Source organism: Corapipo altera, unplaced genomic scaffold (assembly GCF_003945725.1).
Source record: "Corapipo altera isolate COAL_440 unplaced genomic scaffold, ASM394572v1 74, whole genome shotgun sequence".
In the NCBI taxonomy this organism is placed as follows: domain Eukaryota; kingdom Metazoa; phylum Chordata; class Aves; order Passeriformes; family Pipridae; genus Corapipo; species Corapipo altera.
The window spans coordinates 2,946,308-2,962,710 of NW_020884934.1; the positions used below are offsets into that span (position 1 = coordinate 2,946,308).

At 49.9% G+C, this 16,403-nt stretch overlaps 1 protein-coding gene across 6 annotated transcripts in view; it reads left to right on the forward strand.

Moving 5' to 3' along the window:
• The first annotated feature begins 6 nt into the window (after positions 1-6).
• The window catches only part of TIAM1 (T cell lymphoma invasion and metastasis 1), a 164,342-nt gene continuing 147,945 nt past the window's right edge, over positions 7-16,403 (forward strand). For 5 of the 6 annotated variants that reach the window (XM_027660023.1, XM_027660031.1, XM_027660026.1 and 2 more), the window contains exons 1-3: positions 7,897-7,933; positions 8,058-8,115; positions 9,227-9,334. The gene's annotated coding sequence lies outside the window, so the exon portion shown is untranslated. Of the gene's footprint in view, positions 152-7,896; positions 7,934-8,057; positions 8,116-9,226; positions 9,335-16,403 lie in introns of those variants that run through there. The other variant, XM_027660024.1, reaches the window with a different exon arrangement.

The window sequence follows — 16,403 nt, forward strand, 5'->3', positions numbered from 1 at the left end:
CAATATGGCAGCGGCGCCTCCCGGCGGCGGCGGCGCGCGCTGAGCCGCGGGTGTCCCGCGGGCTCCGGACCCGCCACCCCCGGACACCCATCGGACGCGGGGCGCACACCGCGCACCCACCGCGCACCGCCCGCCGCACACCGCCCCGCAGGTGAGCGCGCCCGCCCGCTCGCGTCCCCCCCCGCACGCCGGAGCCTTCGGGAGCATCTCCATCATCACCGCTCCGCCGCCGCCCCGCACCGCACGGCGGGGCGCGGGGGGTGGGAGAGCGGCGGTGCCCGGTCCCCAGCCGGCCCTGCGGCAGCGCCGGGTCTGCGCTTCACGTGTCACCGCCGGCGGCTGCGGGACCCGCCGGGACCCCCCCGGTCCGGGCGTGCTGCGGGGGAGCGGCGGGGGGCGCTTGGGGGGAGCAGCGAGGGGCAGGGGAGGGTGCCCGCCGTGGGCAGCGGTCACTGGGGACAGGGCACGGCCGGGAGCTGCGGGCTCCCGAGGGATGCCCGCAGCCCTAGGGTTAATGGGAAGCGCTGCCCTGGCTGGAGGTGCCGTCTCGCGAGGGATGCCCGCAGCCCTGGGGTCCACGAGAAGCGCTCCCGAGGGATTCCCGTAGCCCTGGGATCCATGGAAGCGCTTCCCTGGCTGGAGTTGCGGGCTCCCGAGGGATGCCCGCAGCACTGGGATCCATGGAAGCGCTTCCCTGGCTGGAGTTGCGGGCTCCCGAGGGATGCCCGCAGCCCCGTGATCCATGGGAAGCGCTGGTACTAATGCGGTCGTAACAGAGTTGCGGGAGCGAGCGCGTAATTCCCAACCGCGTTGGGTTGGGAAGCGCTGGGAGAAACTGACCTGCTGTTCCTCGGCATTGGTCATTCATTCCCACTTTGCTCGCGGCATCCAGAGGATTCTGGGCTGGTGAAAGCTGGCTGGGATTAGGGAGTAGGTATCGCTTGTGACTTGTTAATCATTTTGCTGTGTATGAAATTCTGATTAAAAATGCATCGGCATAAATTAGGGGAGGCTGAGATCCATGGAGTGATTACTTGGGTGCCTGTCATTAGAGCATCTTTCCCCTTTCCTGTGTTATTAAAATACTCCCGTCGTTTTCAATGACACTTCAGTGCTTGTGATGTAAATTATTGAACAAGGGCAAACGGGGACCTCCTTCACCTGTGCTGGAAGGGCCTGATCCCACAGGGAGCAACTTCCTGGCTCGGCAGTTTTTGGGACCCCTCTCCCAAGTCCTTGCTCCTGTCCCTGCCTGCCCTTCCCCCGGCAAACCCACCTGGGTCAGGCAGAGTTGGATTGCACATAATTGTCCTTGCTGCTTCCCGATGATCCCCCATGGATGGGGCAGTCCTGTGGGATTCCAAAGCTGCAGCTGACCTTGGAAAGTACTGTGGTTTTCTCTCTCAGCTTTTGCCTGAGTTGCCCTTGTAGGCTGTGATCTGGGGACTGATACGTGTCCGGGTCCTGGGAAGTGTCTTAGACTGGGATCATCACCCCGTGGGAGTTATTGTAACTGTTGGGTCGTGGCAGTGAATGTGCTACACTTGCACCTTGGTCCTACTTGGGGGAAAACAGGATTGAGGAGTGGCTGGGGAATGAATGGGACTGTTTCTTCCCTTCTGGGCCCTGGAAGGGTGGAGGTGGAAGAGGAATGTGGCTCACCTCTGCTTTGGGTACAGGCAGATCACTCCTGCTCCCTCTTTGGCTGTGGGATTTGCCCCAGCATCCTGATTCCTGTGGAGGGAAAAGCTGTTTCCTTCTCCAACAGCAGAGCAACTTGAAAATGCATGTTTTTAAGGGGATTCTGCCAGCAAGAATTTAATCTGCAGCCTTGTTGTTGTTATTCTTGCATTAATGATCCAGTTATGCTTCCTGGGATATTAAAGGCAATATTCTGGAGTCCTTAAACAAATGCTTGTCATCTTTAATGATAACTGACTTTGGGATCTGGCCCTACACAATCTCAGGTGGTGCTGACTGTAATTTGCCTTAAGGGAGACAAGATAAACTGCTGTTTGAAATGGCCTTTTCAGTGCCTCTGGTTGCTCTTGACCGAAGCAGAATCCAGTGATTTGTCTGGTCTTGCTTAGAAGAGGCAAGACAGTGGTAGTGGTTTTTTTTCCGTGAGAGGTGATCATGCCATGTAGTCACTCAGTGTCCGGGAACACTGGAAAAGCCTTGTGAGGCCTTGTTTGAAGGGATCAGTGTGTGTAACAAGGGGGGAAAAAGCCATGTTTGCGAGTAGCAGAGCTGTGTTTCTGAGGAGAAGTTCTCGTGCTGTAGTGAGGAGCGTGGTATAAATAGCAGCGCTGGGTTTTAGGCACTGAATTCAAAGTTATGGTTTCCACAGCAACCAGCACTCAGCCTGTCGTTTGTGTATGGAATATTTCCCCCTTTTTTTAAAAAGCCCCACGTGTCTGCCTTCTGGTGTTGTGCTGTGTCCATCCCTCCTCCACCAACACCTCGCGCTCGTTCCTCCTACACTGTTTTTGAGCATGCCTCTCCCACCTTCCTTCTCCCAGTGGTTGTTGTCTTGCTCCATTCCCATCTCCAGGCTTCCCACTGCCTTCTCCTGGGCCAGGAGATCCTGGCCACCATGTTGCTTTGTCTTCCAAGCCCTCCTTTGGTACTGTTTGCTTCCAGCTGTGCCTGGGGCGTGAGGGCAGAGCCCTGCTTGGAATCCCATATCCCTCAAGTACCAACAGGTGTTTCCCATCTCTCCCTTACCCAGAGGGTTGTTATCTCACTGGTAGATCCACATGCCCTCCTGGCTCTTCTTCAGCCATTTCTCTTGCAGCCCAAAGGAAATGAGAGCTGTGCACTGTGTGAAGGACCTGGGGACGTGCCCTCCCCATAGGAAGATCAGGATGCAGTGCTTGTTTTTATGAATGTTTGTCATACAAATGTGCAGCGTTGCTAAAGTGGTTTCATTTATAGCCAGGGGGTTGATGTATCTGCATGGTTGTGTCCAAGTTACAGTTTCCAGAGCAACTGGAGCAGCTTTGTGTCTTGGAAGACTGTTAACTAAAGCATGAAACATCACATCGAATTTGCCTTCCTTAAATTCTGTGATTTCAGCTACTGTTAAGAATGCAGCTGTGCTTATCTGAGAGCATGTTTAAAAGCCTCGACTGACCAAGCAGATCATCTTCAGATACCTACCTCTGCCATGAGAGCAGGAACGGGATTGTCAGCCCCGAAACTAATTATCCTTAAAGTTATAGCATGAGGCACTTTAACAGAAAAAGGAAACAAAATAACCCACAAAAAAAAACTACCAAAGGAAAAAACCAAAAAAGACTGAAATGGGCCACCTCAAGTACAGGGGGCAGTTTTGGGCATCACAATATAAGAAGGTTATAAAGCTCTTGGAGAGCATCTAGAGGAGGAACACAGTTGGTGAAGGGTTGGGAGGGGCCATACGAGGAGCAGCTGAGGGCACTTGGAATGTTCAGATGGAGGAGATTGAGGGCAGAGCTCACTGGGGGCTGCAGCTCCTCCTGAGGGGCAGCTCCGATCTCTGCTCTGTGTGAGCAGGGACAGGACCAGAGGGAACAGCTGGAGTTGTGTCAGGAGAGGTTTAGGTTGGATCTCAGGAAAAGGTTCTTCCCCCAGAGGGTGGTTGGGCACTGAAGAGGCTCCCCAGGGCAGTGGGCATGGTCCCAAGGCTCCCAGAGCTCAATGAGTGTTAGGACAGTGCTCTGAGGGACAGGGTGGGACTCTTGGGGTGTCCTGGGCAGGGCCAGGAGTTGGACTGGATGATCCTTGTGGGTCCCTTCCAGCTCAGGATATTCTGTGGCTCTATGATCTCGTCTCTGTCTCCAACCAGAACTAATGACAGAAGTACAGCCTGGCAGGACAGTGTAGAAAGGTTGATGTCAGCTGAAAGCAAACATCAAGTGAAGGATTCCCACTGCTGGAATATCGATCTGAAGAAGGAAGGGGACTCGGGATCCCCTGTACCTGGGAGCAGCTGGGCAGGCTAGGGTGCCAAAGGGTGGAAGGGTGGTCTGTTGTCATTATTTTTTTTAATCTCCTTCTCTCTCTCCTCTCTCCTTTGGCTGCTGCTCCTTGTGAAACTGGGTCCCTCTTGCAGTGTCTCACTGAGCAGTGGCGCCAAGGACCTCGGGAATCACAACAGGTCATTTTCCCATTGTAACTCAATTTGAGCCAGTGTTAATTTCAAAACAGTGGATGTATCTGCCTGGTTGGTGTCTTCTTGCTCTGCGAAGGGTTTTGTCAATAACAGGCGTGTCATTCCCTTAGAAATGGCCCTGCTGGGTCCTCGCACTGGTTGGAGCGATGATGCTGTAAAACGCTGGGTAGGTTACTCGGGGAATCTCAGCCAGCAGACTTTTAAATGTTGGCTTGTGTAAAAAGGAATTGCAAAGAGAATGTCTCAGGGGTTTTCCTCTCTCTTTTTGTTCATAACCTTCCAGCTCAATGTTTTCTTTTTTATATCTTTAATATGTATGTAATGTTCCATTGATGCTGCCGCCTGTAACAGCGCTGTCAGCAGCCTATGGCTTTTGCTTAATAAAATGGAGGAATGATTCTTCTCCTGTGAGATGTTTTGGAAATGAAACTTAAACCCAAACCTTGTGATCTTTGGTGTGCTGCCCAGATTATAGAAACAAAATGATTGAAACAGCAGCTGGCAGTGGCTTGAAGTGAGCTGGAATACCTTGAACTTCTCCCCGGGTCTCTTTAGAGCCAAGGTGGGGATTTTGTTTTCTCTGTGCTCAGCCCAACCTTTGTGATTTTAGTGTGGAGGGAGTTCAGCTCGTTCCCATGGGAGCAAGGCTGCAGTGGGCTGGAGTATCTTCCAGCCTGGAGGTTTCCCATCCAGCTTGAGGAGACCCTTGGCTTTGACAAGCGAGGTAGAGGAGAAGGCTAAGACCAAGGAAGAAAGGCAGAAGGTTATTTTCCATGTGTAAGTGATGAGGAGGGATGGACTGGTCCACAACACTGGATGTCACTTCTCAAATACTCTGTTTTCCTCCAGACACTGGTTTTGGGTTTGAAAAAAAAACAAACCGGTTTAAAAGTTCTGCTCTTTCAAACTAGAGAAAGTACCAGCTTTTGACAAGGGCTTTGTGGTTGTTGAAAACAATAATTTTTGGGGAAACGTTCCTGGTAGCAGCAGACCTCTGTATTTTGAGTTTTGCAGCCCGGGCTGCAAAAACAAATGCCTGGAACATCCACGGTCACAAGTTACCTTGTGTGTGAGGGGTGTCTCTACTGCATCACATTATTCAGTGTGTCTTTATGTCTGCTTTTCCCCTTCATATGCTCCGTTCCTAAGATTAGTACAGTTTTCCTGCTCATGGATAAATAATTTAAACACCTGGACTGATTAAATGCATGCACAGGAGCTCAGAGCAGTCGTGGCTTTTCTTTTCTTTTGATTCCAAGACTGACTTTCTGAGGAAGATTCAAAGCAACTGAAAATAGCTTCATCACAGAAACATCAAGCGCAACTTGAGCATTGTGGTGGATTCAGGCAGTGAACGTTTGCCTTCCCATTAGCGACGTCTCATTGAACACTCAAGGGCTTATTGACAACTCGTTTGCTTTGCCTAATTGTGTGCCTTGCTGGAGGGCAGGACCGTCCTTCCCTTGGCAGGGCTGGTGTGAGGGAGGTTTGGGAGCCAAGCTCGGCTCATCAGAGGGCTCCTGTGAACCCCGAATTCTGGTGGGGGTGGAGGAGCTGCAGCGGTGCTTGCCTGTCTGAAAAAAAAAAAAAAAAGAGTCCTTCCTGCTAATTTTCTTTCCAAAATGCCGTTTCCAAGAGGAACAGCTCTCCTGCTTTCCCCAAGAGAAATGCAGCCCAAACCAGCCACCTAAGGAGAGAAGTGTTTTTCCTCTCTTGTCCTGCATCAGTCAGTGCTCAGACTGGCTGACAAAAGCACTCTCAGATGACTGGAGTTTCCTCTCCTTTTGTTGTGAAAAAAAAAAAAAAAAAAAAAATAAAATACTCTTAGGAACTACCTTTATAGAGCAGCTGAGTGTCTCTAGGCTGGAGTTAAACCACAGCTGGAAAACATCTCTCATCTCTCACTCAAAACATCTCATATCTAGAGATTTAAAACCTCGTGCCAGAAAGCTGTGGTGGAATTCTTTGCCCAAGATTTTTCCTGCTGCACCAGCACTACTCTACAAGGACACGAATACCTCGATTGCCTGTGTCTTGTCTGTCTTATTTGCAGAGGGAAATGTGCAGAAAACAGGGTAGTGGGAGTAAAGTTTCACTTGGCATTTGGATTTTTTGATTACCCCCCTTTTTTTTGAGTTTTTTTTTTTTAAATATTTTACAGTAACCTGGAAGATTTGTCATGGCTTCAGTCCTCTCTCTGGCTTTCCACCCTCCTTTAGAAGCAATGCTGAGCCAGGCACCAGACTTTTTGCAAGCCAGGACAATTCTTGCTTGGATCCAGTTACTGCTTGTCAGTGGGATCCATCCATTACTGTAGCAGCGGGTGGGTTTTGTTGTTTCAGATGATCCCTTGCCCTAAGCCCATCACACTTTGCTTCTTCTAAGGCCAATCCTATACCTGCTTTTCCCCCTTGTATGGTTTGGGGACGATTGGCCTCTCCAGCTCCTCCTTCTCTCCTCTCTGCCGGCACTTTCCCCGTAACTTGCTGCTGTTCCTTGCCAGTGGAGCCTTGGGCAAAAGGCATCTCCCTCCGTGTCCCAGTGCTCCAGCACAGCTCTGTTTGGTTGCATCAGCTCCTCAGCTCAGTTTGCTTATGGAAAGCATGTCTTAAACCTTCAGAGTGCTGCTTCCTGACCACCCAGAGAGCTCCTGCGGAGTTTCGGTGCTGTCTGGAACTTGGATGAAAGCCTTAATTCATGCCCTGTCTGCATTTCTGCATTCCTACCTGCAGGACTTGCAGGAGGCCTCCATCTGTAGCTTGTTCCTTCATCATGGGCCTTTGTTGGAGTTTGGGCAGGTGCCTGTGCAACACAAGTTTAAGTGTGTTCTCCACTGACTGTGTGAAAGGTTATCTGTAGCTTCCATTTAGGTTTGGGATGATGGGACGATGCATTTTTAGAGTGTTTCCACACCAGGACCTGCTGGATCAAGTCCAGAGGAGGCACCAAGATGATCAGAGGGATGGAGCACCCCTGCTGTGAAGAAAGGCTGGGAGAATTGGGATTGTTCAGCCTGGAGAAAGAGAAGCTTTGGGGTGACCTAACTGTGGCCTTTCAGGACCTGAAGGGAGCTACAGGAAAGATGGAGAGGGAATATTTACAAGGGCCTTGAGTGACAGGACAAGGGGGAATGGTTTCACACTGACAGAGAGTAGGTTTAGGTTGGGTATTAAGAGGAAATTGTTCCCTGTGAGGGTGGTGTGGCCCTGGCACAGGTTGCCCAGAGAAGCTGTGGCTGCCCCTCGATCCCTGGAAGTGTCCAAGGCCAGGTTGGATGGGGCTTGGAGCAACCTGGGCTAGTGGAAGGTGTCCCTGCCCATGGCAAGGGGTGGGACTGGATGGGTTTTTAAAGTTCCTTCCAACCCAAACCCTTCTGTGATTCTGTGAACATAAATCTTGCTGCCTCTGCTTGTTGCTAATGAAAGACATTTCCTGGCTTGGTCTTCAGTGTCTCCTGGGAAAGTCACACCAGTTGAGTGAGCAGATCTGCTGATGAAGTCAGCATGTTTGGGATATTGCCCCATGCCTTGGAAACCTTTGTTTGTTCTGTTTATGTGGGTTATAACAATGGGGTTGCTCCATGCTGTCCCTTTGCCGTGGGGGAGTTGTGAGGAAGGAAAGTGGAGCTGACAGAATTACCTGCCAGCATAATTAAATACATAGCTAAATGGATATAAAAAGACCAGACAAGTAAATTGCTTTTTGTACAAATAGCCTTTTGTCTTCTGTTTTTTATTGAGGCTTGCCAAAGTGCGAAGATCCCTCTGTGAAAATAAGGTGAGCAATTAGTATTAATTGATTTGGGTTTTAATCCGGGTTGGGCTGAGCTTGCTGAGGCTCAGTGTGGCAATGTATGAAATTGCAGGAGGAATTGATTGCATTTTGTCTCTTCCATGTGCAGCTTTCCCTTAAACTGCTAATGAAATTCCATCACTAATGAACAGCGTGTTCCATTAAACGTGAGTTCATCTTGGAATTGTTAACAAGTGTCTTTTGGGGATCCTTTTTCCTTGCTAGGCCCCTCCTTTGCTGGGTGTACAGTCTTGAATTTCACTCTTGGTTTCTTAAAGATGTGCATGGAGATAGCAACACTTCTGTGTCGGTTCCTATATTTCTTTGGAGAGTATTTTTCATGGAATGGCTAGTTTGGTTTTTTTTGTTTTGCCTTTGGTAGCAATTACTACTACTTGCATTTGTGGCTTCCAGTCCAGAACAAAGCTGGTTTCTGTGTCTGGCCAGTGGTAATTGTTGACAGTTGATAATGTTGGAGACCTCTCATTGTGGCTGGGACCTGAATTGTACCAACTGCTGCTGAACCCAAATTATAGAGGTTTAATTTTGGATTCAAGGCTCCTGTGCTGGAATATTTTCTTTCCCCTGGTAATAAACCAAAGAAAAAGTCAGTGTTTAAGGTCTTTCCTAAACATGCCAAGTGGGACACAGAAGCCAGTGTCTCAAAAGCTGCCTAAATTTCTATTCTTACCCTTGTCTGCTCTCAGACTTTCCTAGTGACACTTTCCTAGTGATGAGTTATCACATCCCATGGGGCAATTAAACTCATTCCCTGCCTGTTTAAATGTGCACTGTGTATGTTAGGTGGAATATGTTGAGTAAGTGGGGAGTTCAGGGAATGAGTGGATGTAGCATTTGGTGCTCTGGACTGGTTGACAAGGTGGGGATTGGCCCTGAGTTGGAACTTGATGATCTCACAGGTCTTGTCCAACCTTAATGATTCTGTGATTTACAAATGTCTGAGAAGTGCTGTTTGCCCGTCAGTGATTAGGAGATGAAGTAATGGATTAGTTGTAGTTATTGCATTGGAGCCCCTCTAATGTGTGTAGATACAAGGCCTATGTCCTCTCTGAAAGAGTTGAGTCTTGCTCACCTGTGAGAGGGGGTGGGTGTTTGATTTTGGGGAATTACTTTGTTGGCAATTCACGTTTTTGTCCTTGTTTCTCAAATGAAAACTGTTTAGCTTTCAACTTTGGTCTGAAATGTTTACTTTTCTTCTACATGTGGAGATTGTTGGTAACACCTGATTTCAGGGGAATGTTCTGTTTTGCATCACAGGAAGGCTTCAGAAGGCCGCAAGATTGGCAAAACCCAGTTTTCCTTTGGCCATTTGTGCGTGTTTGGAGGTACCTGCTGGGGCATGAGGTGAAATTGAGCTCAGCCTGGGTGAGTAACACAGTTCTTTGTGCAGCCTCCTCTTCCCGTGGGGGCTTGTGAACACATTCTCACATCATATTTGATTTTTTCCCCACTATGAAATACATCTGTGGAAGGCAACTAATTAATGCCAGACCCTTCTATCCTAGGGCTGAGTGTAAGACCAGGGCAGGTGCTACTGACACTTCTCCAAAGTGCTCTCCCAGCAATGTGCATTTGGGGGATTTTGCAGCCGGTTTGTATTTAGCAGCTTTTTTTTTTTCTTTCAGAGTAAGCCTCTCTCACTTGATTTCTGACAGTCTGCACCGGTTTTTGTGATGACTGTATGCATTTCTCTCTGGGTAATATGAACTTGAAAATCAGCAGTGTCATCATGTATATCATCTGTTGGGTGTGAGGCTTGTGATGGGTCAAGAAAAGGCTTGGATGGTATTGACCAGCAGTCACCAATTTAGCTGATGGCCAAATCCATGCTGTGGGTGGTTTGTTTTGTGTGTGGGGTTTTTATTTGTTTGTTTGTTTTTTATTTTGTTTTGTTGCTGTTGTGTTTTCATTTGTATTGCTTTTTTGGTTGTGTTTTTTTGTTTTGTTTTGTTCTTTTGGCTGTGGTTTTTTCTTGTGCCCCAGGTGAAGGATGAATTAATGTCAGTGTTAAAAGCTCTGGCATGGCTGCAGTGGGGCATTCACAGCTCTGTGAAGACACTCACTGGAGCATGTGACCGTGGAGGTACTTAGTGGTTCACTAATTGCATTACTCACTGCAGCTTGTCTGGGCCATCTGGGGGGAACACAGAGCTGCAGGCTCTGGAGTGCAGGTTCAGGTCTGAGGGCTGCAGACAGTTTTTCACCTTGTTCATAGAATCCCAGAATGGTTTGGCTGGGAAGGACCTTAAAGATCATCCATTTCCACCCCCTGTCATGGGCAGGGACACCTTCCACTAGCCCAGGTTGCTCCAACCTGGCCTTGGACACTTCCAGGGATGGGGCAACCACAGCTTCTCTGGGCAACCTGTGCCAGGGCCTCACCCCCCTCACAGCCAGGAATTCCTTCCCAATATCCCATCTAACCCTGTGCTTTGTCCATGTGAATCCATTCCCTGTGTCCTGTCCCTCCATGCCTTGTCCCCAGTCCCTCTCCAGCTCTCCTGGAGCCCCTTTAGGCCCTGCAAGGGGCTCTCAGGTGTCCCTGGAGCCTTCTCTTCTCCAGGTGAACCCCCCCAGCTCTCCCAGCCTGGCTCCAGAGCAGAGGGGCTCCAGCCCTGGAGCATCTCTGAGGCCTCCTCTGGACTCTCTCCAGCAGCTCCACGTCCTTGTGCTGTTGTTCCCAGAGCTGGAAGCAGCTCTGCAGGGGGGGGTCTCACCTGAGGGACAGAATCCCCCCCTCCCTTTCTCTGGGATCAGCCGAGGGCACGGGGGGTTCTGGGCCAGGGCACATCCAGCTTCTCATTCCCCAACACCCCCAAGTCCTTCTCCCCAGGGCTGCTCTCCATCCATTCTCCTTCCAGCTTGTGTTTGTGCCTGGGATTGCCCTGACCCAGGTGCAGGACTTCAGACCCAGACTGGTCATTTACTGAGGGAACTCAGTATCTTCCCTGTGTTTGTCTGCTGGCAGACAGTCACTGTCTTGTGTGCACATGTGCCTGGACCCTGCCAGCTGTGGAAAAGCTGGGGGACTGAAGGACAGGCAACAAAATCCAGCAAAGAAACATGAGAAAGCTGCTGTGGGAGCCCTCTGGTAAAAAATGGGCCTAGCAAGTGCCATTAGTGGCAATTGGGGTGTGCATTTTGGAAGCTGTGGATGTGTCACATATAAGTGAGGGGAACATGCCTTGCTGTACCTTGGTTTCTGCCTGTGTTAAATCTGAAAACACTGCTTATAACACAGCAGACCTTGTTAAAACTAAACCTGTGAGTGTGAGTTCCCTGGATTTAAAGCAAGGAGAAAAATGTACCTGTTCAGTGCTTGGATGCAGTGGTGAAGTCAAATGCTTGACTTAATGAAGAATCCCACATGTCATTCCTTTTCCTTGCCTTTTCTCCCCATTGAGGGGTGGAATCTGCACTGATGTCCTTCCACCTCTGGCATTGTCAGGGGATAAAAGAGGCCAGGTGACAGCAGGGAGGCACCTGGAGGGGGCAGTAGAAGAAGTGCTTGTAGGTTTGGCCAACAGAAAGTAAGTCTCCTCCGTATTTCTTAACTAACAATGCCTAAAGACACACCCCTCTCCTTTCCCTTCCTGGAAAAGGAGGAAAAACATCCCCCAGAAGGCCCCCCTGGGGTCTGATAGATAAGCTGTCTGCATTTTTGTGGCAGGGAGTCATCTCTTCCCCTTAGCCCCTGCCCCAGGTAGGCTTTATCTGTCCCCCATCTGGCCCCCAGGGCTCTCTGGTTTTACAGACTTTTGGAGAACTAAATTGTTGGTCAAGTCCCAGGAGCCTCCTGGGTCAGATGGATGTGACTGTGGCTGCTGCTGCTGGGGGGCTTCTCCTGTTCCCCCTGGCAACAGGGGCTCTCTGGTTGCCCAGGATTGTTCCATCCCACTGGAGCACGTTACAAGTTTAGTGCCTTTTTATTTTTTTTTGGCACTTTGCTTTTTGCCTCCTTCTGCCCTGCAGTGGGAGCAGGAGATGCAGCAGAAAGGGGGCTGAACCTTGTGCTGAAAATCAAACTGTCAGCTTGGTGTGGCTATGGAAGCAAATCCATAATTTTTCTGCGGAGAACCCAAGTTTTCTTGAAATATGGGAGGAGAGGAAGAGAGAAATGAGGCTTCAGGTTGCTCCTTGTGCTGGGAATGTGGAAGGACATCCTTTGGCATGGGGACAGAAAAAAAAAGTGATATAGATGGAGCTCTGCACAAGAAAGCGGGAAGAACATTTTTCTAGAAGGATTGGAGGTCTGGCATGCTGGAAGGGTTGGCAGCAGCAGTGGAGGCACAGTTTTGCTGAGAGCCCTTAGAATCCACACCAGCTGAAATCCTGCGGAGGAGGCAGAGGCACCCTAATGGGAATCATAGTGTGGCGAGTTGGGAATGGCAGGACATGAAATGCCTCAGGAGATTTGCCTGCTGCAGATGCTCAGGCTCTCTGGAATCAGTGAACAACCGGTCTCAGTCCACAGGAGGGGGATTTATCCCCTGTTTTGATGGACAGGAGGGGGAAGAGCTGGTACGTGGTGGGAGTGAGGAGGGAGCTGCAGGATAATGTGAGGCTTGGGCTGGGAATCCTGCTCAGCAACTGGCATGGCCAAGGGCTATGTCTGTGGCAGCCAGGGAAAACAGCAGCCCCAGGGGGCTGCTCCTTTGTGGTGCCAGGTAGGGACCAGCACCTGCCCAGGTGGGTGATGGGGAAGGAGGTGCTTGAGGAAGTGCACAGAGCTGACCTGGGATGGGATGTCCTGACCCTGCCAGCCAGGCGGATGAAAAGGACTGACAGCCAGCTGGGGCTGCTGGTGTGGGGTCAGAGGGGTGGGTGTCCCTGGGCTGTGCAGCCCCCGGGCCACCAGCAGCATGTTTGTGTCAGCAGGGTCCCACACATCTGCAGGGGCTTTCTGTCCAGACTGATGGGAGCAAGCATTGCTCTCTTGGATCATCCCAAATCCTTGCTGACAGAAGGAATGTGCAGGTTTCTTGCCTCTGCTTCAGCACACCCTGCACGCACAGGCACACGGGGACCCCGTTATCCTGTTGGGTTTCAGTGCCTCTCTTGGACAGGGAACGCTCATTTGAAGAGGTTTGTTAACACTCAAACCTGGGTCACTGCTGGGAGAGGGTCCTGGGAAGGCATCTGTGTTCTGTGACCCTGTTTGTACACAGCCTGCAAGGATCCTACCTGCTGAAGGCACACCCGTGTTGGAACAGGGGAAAACAATGGCAAGGATGGGGATTCAACATAATGTCTGTGACGGACAGCAGTCTCTCTTTAGGCAGTCCTAGAAAGGAGGTATCCCTTCTCTCAAGCAGAAGCTGGAAATTGCTTTATCTTTTTGTACTTTTGCAAGTTATCCAAGGGAGCAGTAAGGGTTGTCAAGCATTTTGAGAGTAACCTGAGAGTGTTGCCCTAAACAGACTTGTTGTAGTTCTAGGCCTGCATTAGTCTTTGTGGAAAGGAAGAATTTAATCCCCATCACCTTCTTGTTGGCTCTAAGTGTGTTGTGAGTCAGGTTTTCAGGTGTTAAGACAGCCTTGGTTTGGTGAGCCCTGCTCTGTACTTTCACTCCTACCTGCTGCTCAGTCACCTCTTTAAAAACGTGGGCACATGGAGGTGTTTGTACCATCAAAGTGCCTGATGCAAATGTACAATCTTCTCTCAACACATCCTTCCTTCCTTAGTGCTGGAGGTGGTGGGAGGAACTGGATGTGAAACACTCTTTATCTCAGTAAGAGAAGGTGTCTGAACCTGTTTGCACTTCAGGGGCAGGTACTACACCTCCTTTTATCCCTGTGAAAGACCAGCTTTTCTTCTTTTGTTTGCAGGGTGCTTTGGGCTTTCCTTTTGCTTGGTGGCTCCACAAGCCACATAGAGTAGGAAGATGCCAGAAATATGGGAAAGGAGAGGCAGCTGTGTGCATGGTGTTGTTTTTTGCTTCCCTGCAGTTGACTGTGGCAAGTAAATGAACCTCTGATCCATAGCAGTTCCTGGCCACTAAACACTTGCCTGGTGAATTTTAACCAGCAGGAAGTTTGCAGAAGCCATGTTGAGAATTGTCACTTTAATAGGCTGGCACTGTGATAAGAAAGCACCAACACACAGGGCAGGTTTTGTTCACAGGGGGATGTTTTTACTGTACTTCATCAAGCCATTCCCAATCCTGTCTTCTTCCCTCCTGAGTGTACCCTGTTGGCTAATTGCTCTCCTTCCAGGGGTTCTTGGTGCATGTGCCCATCCCTCCTGATCTTTACACACCTGTTGAAGAGAACTGGTAACCTTTCTCCTCTTTCTCACAAAATGCAGAGAGCCAAATGCTGCTGGAACAGCCTCTTTTTTTAGCCATTGAAGGTGACTGTTTCTGAAGGAATGGAGAAGTGCTGGGATCTGATCTGTCTCCCACATCAATTGGAGCATGTTTTTTGTGTGTGCCACTGCATGTTTCAAGACTGGGATGGTAATTGCTACAGGTTTGACTTGGTGGCATATTGGGATGGAGTCTGGAGGAGTCCACAGACTTCAGGGCCTCAGTGGGACAGGCTGTTCCTTTCTAATACAAGCTCAAAACTGAGGTCACTTTGTGTGGTGCCATAAAACACATCCTGGCTTTGCCTAAGTGGGTAGGACAGTTGGTATCAATGAAGTTCCTCTGGCTTGCCAGCAGAATTTAATCCAGCCTTAAATCTTGTCTTTCCAGTTAGGTATGGCAGTGTCACTCCTCATGGATGCTTTCCTTTAAAATTGCCTCTGTTGCGCTTGGTGGAAGAAGATCATTTCTACCCTTCTAAGGTTTTGAAAGAGGTTGAACCAATTTGTCTTTTGCTAACCTGTGCCGGTGTTTTCTGTATTTGAAACGCTGTTTCTCCTAGCTGAGATTAAAATGTTGGATTCCCCGTTCTCATTTCACTTAAAAGTGTTCTGAAATTCAGGGCCTGAAAGTGTGCCAAGGTAGATTGTTTTGTGTCACTTCTTTTTGCAGAATAAGATGTAACTTGTAGAAATCTTCAAGAGAATTTAAACACTGATGGCTATCTGCCCACCTATATAGCTAAAGCTGCAGTGATGTCAGTGATTGTTAGAGCCTGGGTTTTTCCTTTCAGATTCAGCCAAGGTTTGTTCTGGTATTTGGGTCTGTTTTAATCTCCCTGTCTAGTTATCAGAGTCCTGCTGCCACTTACTCTGCCCTTTCTGTACTTGGGTTGCAATGCCTGCTCCCACTCCAGAGGCTAAAGTAAACATGCTGCTACTTTGGTTCAAGTGGTGTCTTGAGTTTTATTTGGAGGTGATTCTAACCCAGCACAGCCCTCCGTGTTTATTTGTGTTAAAGTGGTGTCCGGATGCTGACCCGAAGGCTTGGTGTGCTTAAGCATTTCATGTACAATAGTGTCTGTCTCATAAAGAAAACACTAATAAAGAAAATGAATCCAAGGATCACAGGGTGCTCTGCCCCATAGCCCAGTTGCAATGACCCTGCCAGGGGCTGCAAGCTCACTGTGTAGTGCGAATAAGGAGTCACCTGCTTACGCTGGTACTTGTGTTATCTGCCATGGTGAGCGAAACTTCTCCTGGCCCCTGGAGTGGGGCTGCTGCTCCAGGCGTGGAGCCAGTCCCAGCCAGGGCACAGGAGTCTCACCTGCAGCTGATGTGGGTTTGCAGAGCTCCAGGACTGCTGAAGGGTTTTGGTGCAGATGAGAGTCCGTGTCCCGTGGTGTCCATGGGGGCCCTGCTACAGAAGGAAATGGGTTTGGGATTTTTTTCCTGTGCTGTTGGAATTGTAGCTGGTGGTCCTTTCAGTTCTGGAAAGCTGGTCCTAGAAAGAGACTACTGAGCTTTCTTAAAGTAACTAATTAATTATGCATTTAAGCTTGTCTGAGCGAGACACTGGCCAGCCGGGCTGTAATAGGATTGTTCCGGCTCATTTTAATTGGGCTGATCTGGCTTGAGTGGATGCTTCAATATGGGGCAGTGTTTGGGAGCAGACTGCTCTGGGAAACCTGCAGCCAAACCAACCTCTTCCCAGAGTCACAGACTCCCAGGATGGGTCAGGCTGGAAGGGCCCACAGTCCCAGCATCTGGTCCCACCTCTCAGCTCCAGCAGGGCTGTCCCAGAGCACATGGCACAGGATTGTGTCCAGAGGGTTCTGGAATATCTCCAGTGAGGGAGACTCCATACCCTCTCTGGTCTCTGTTCCAGTGCTCAGTCACTGCACAGCAAAGAAGTCCTTCCTCATATCCAGGTGGAACTTCCTGGGCATCAGTTCCTGCCCGTTCCTCTTGTGCCGCTGCTGGGCCCCCCTGAGCAGAGCCTGCTCCAGCCTCTGCCCCATCCCTGCAGACCCTGACACACACTGGGGAGGGCCCCTCTCAGTGTCTGCTCTGGAGGCTGAACAGCCCCAGCTCCCTCAGCCTTTCCTGCTCCCAGAGATGCTCCATC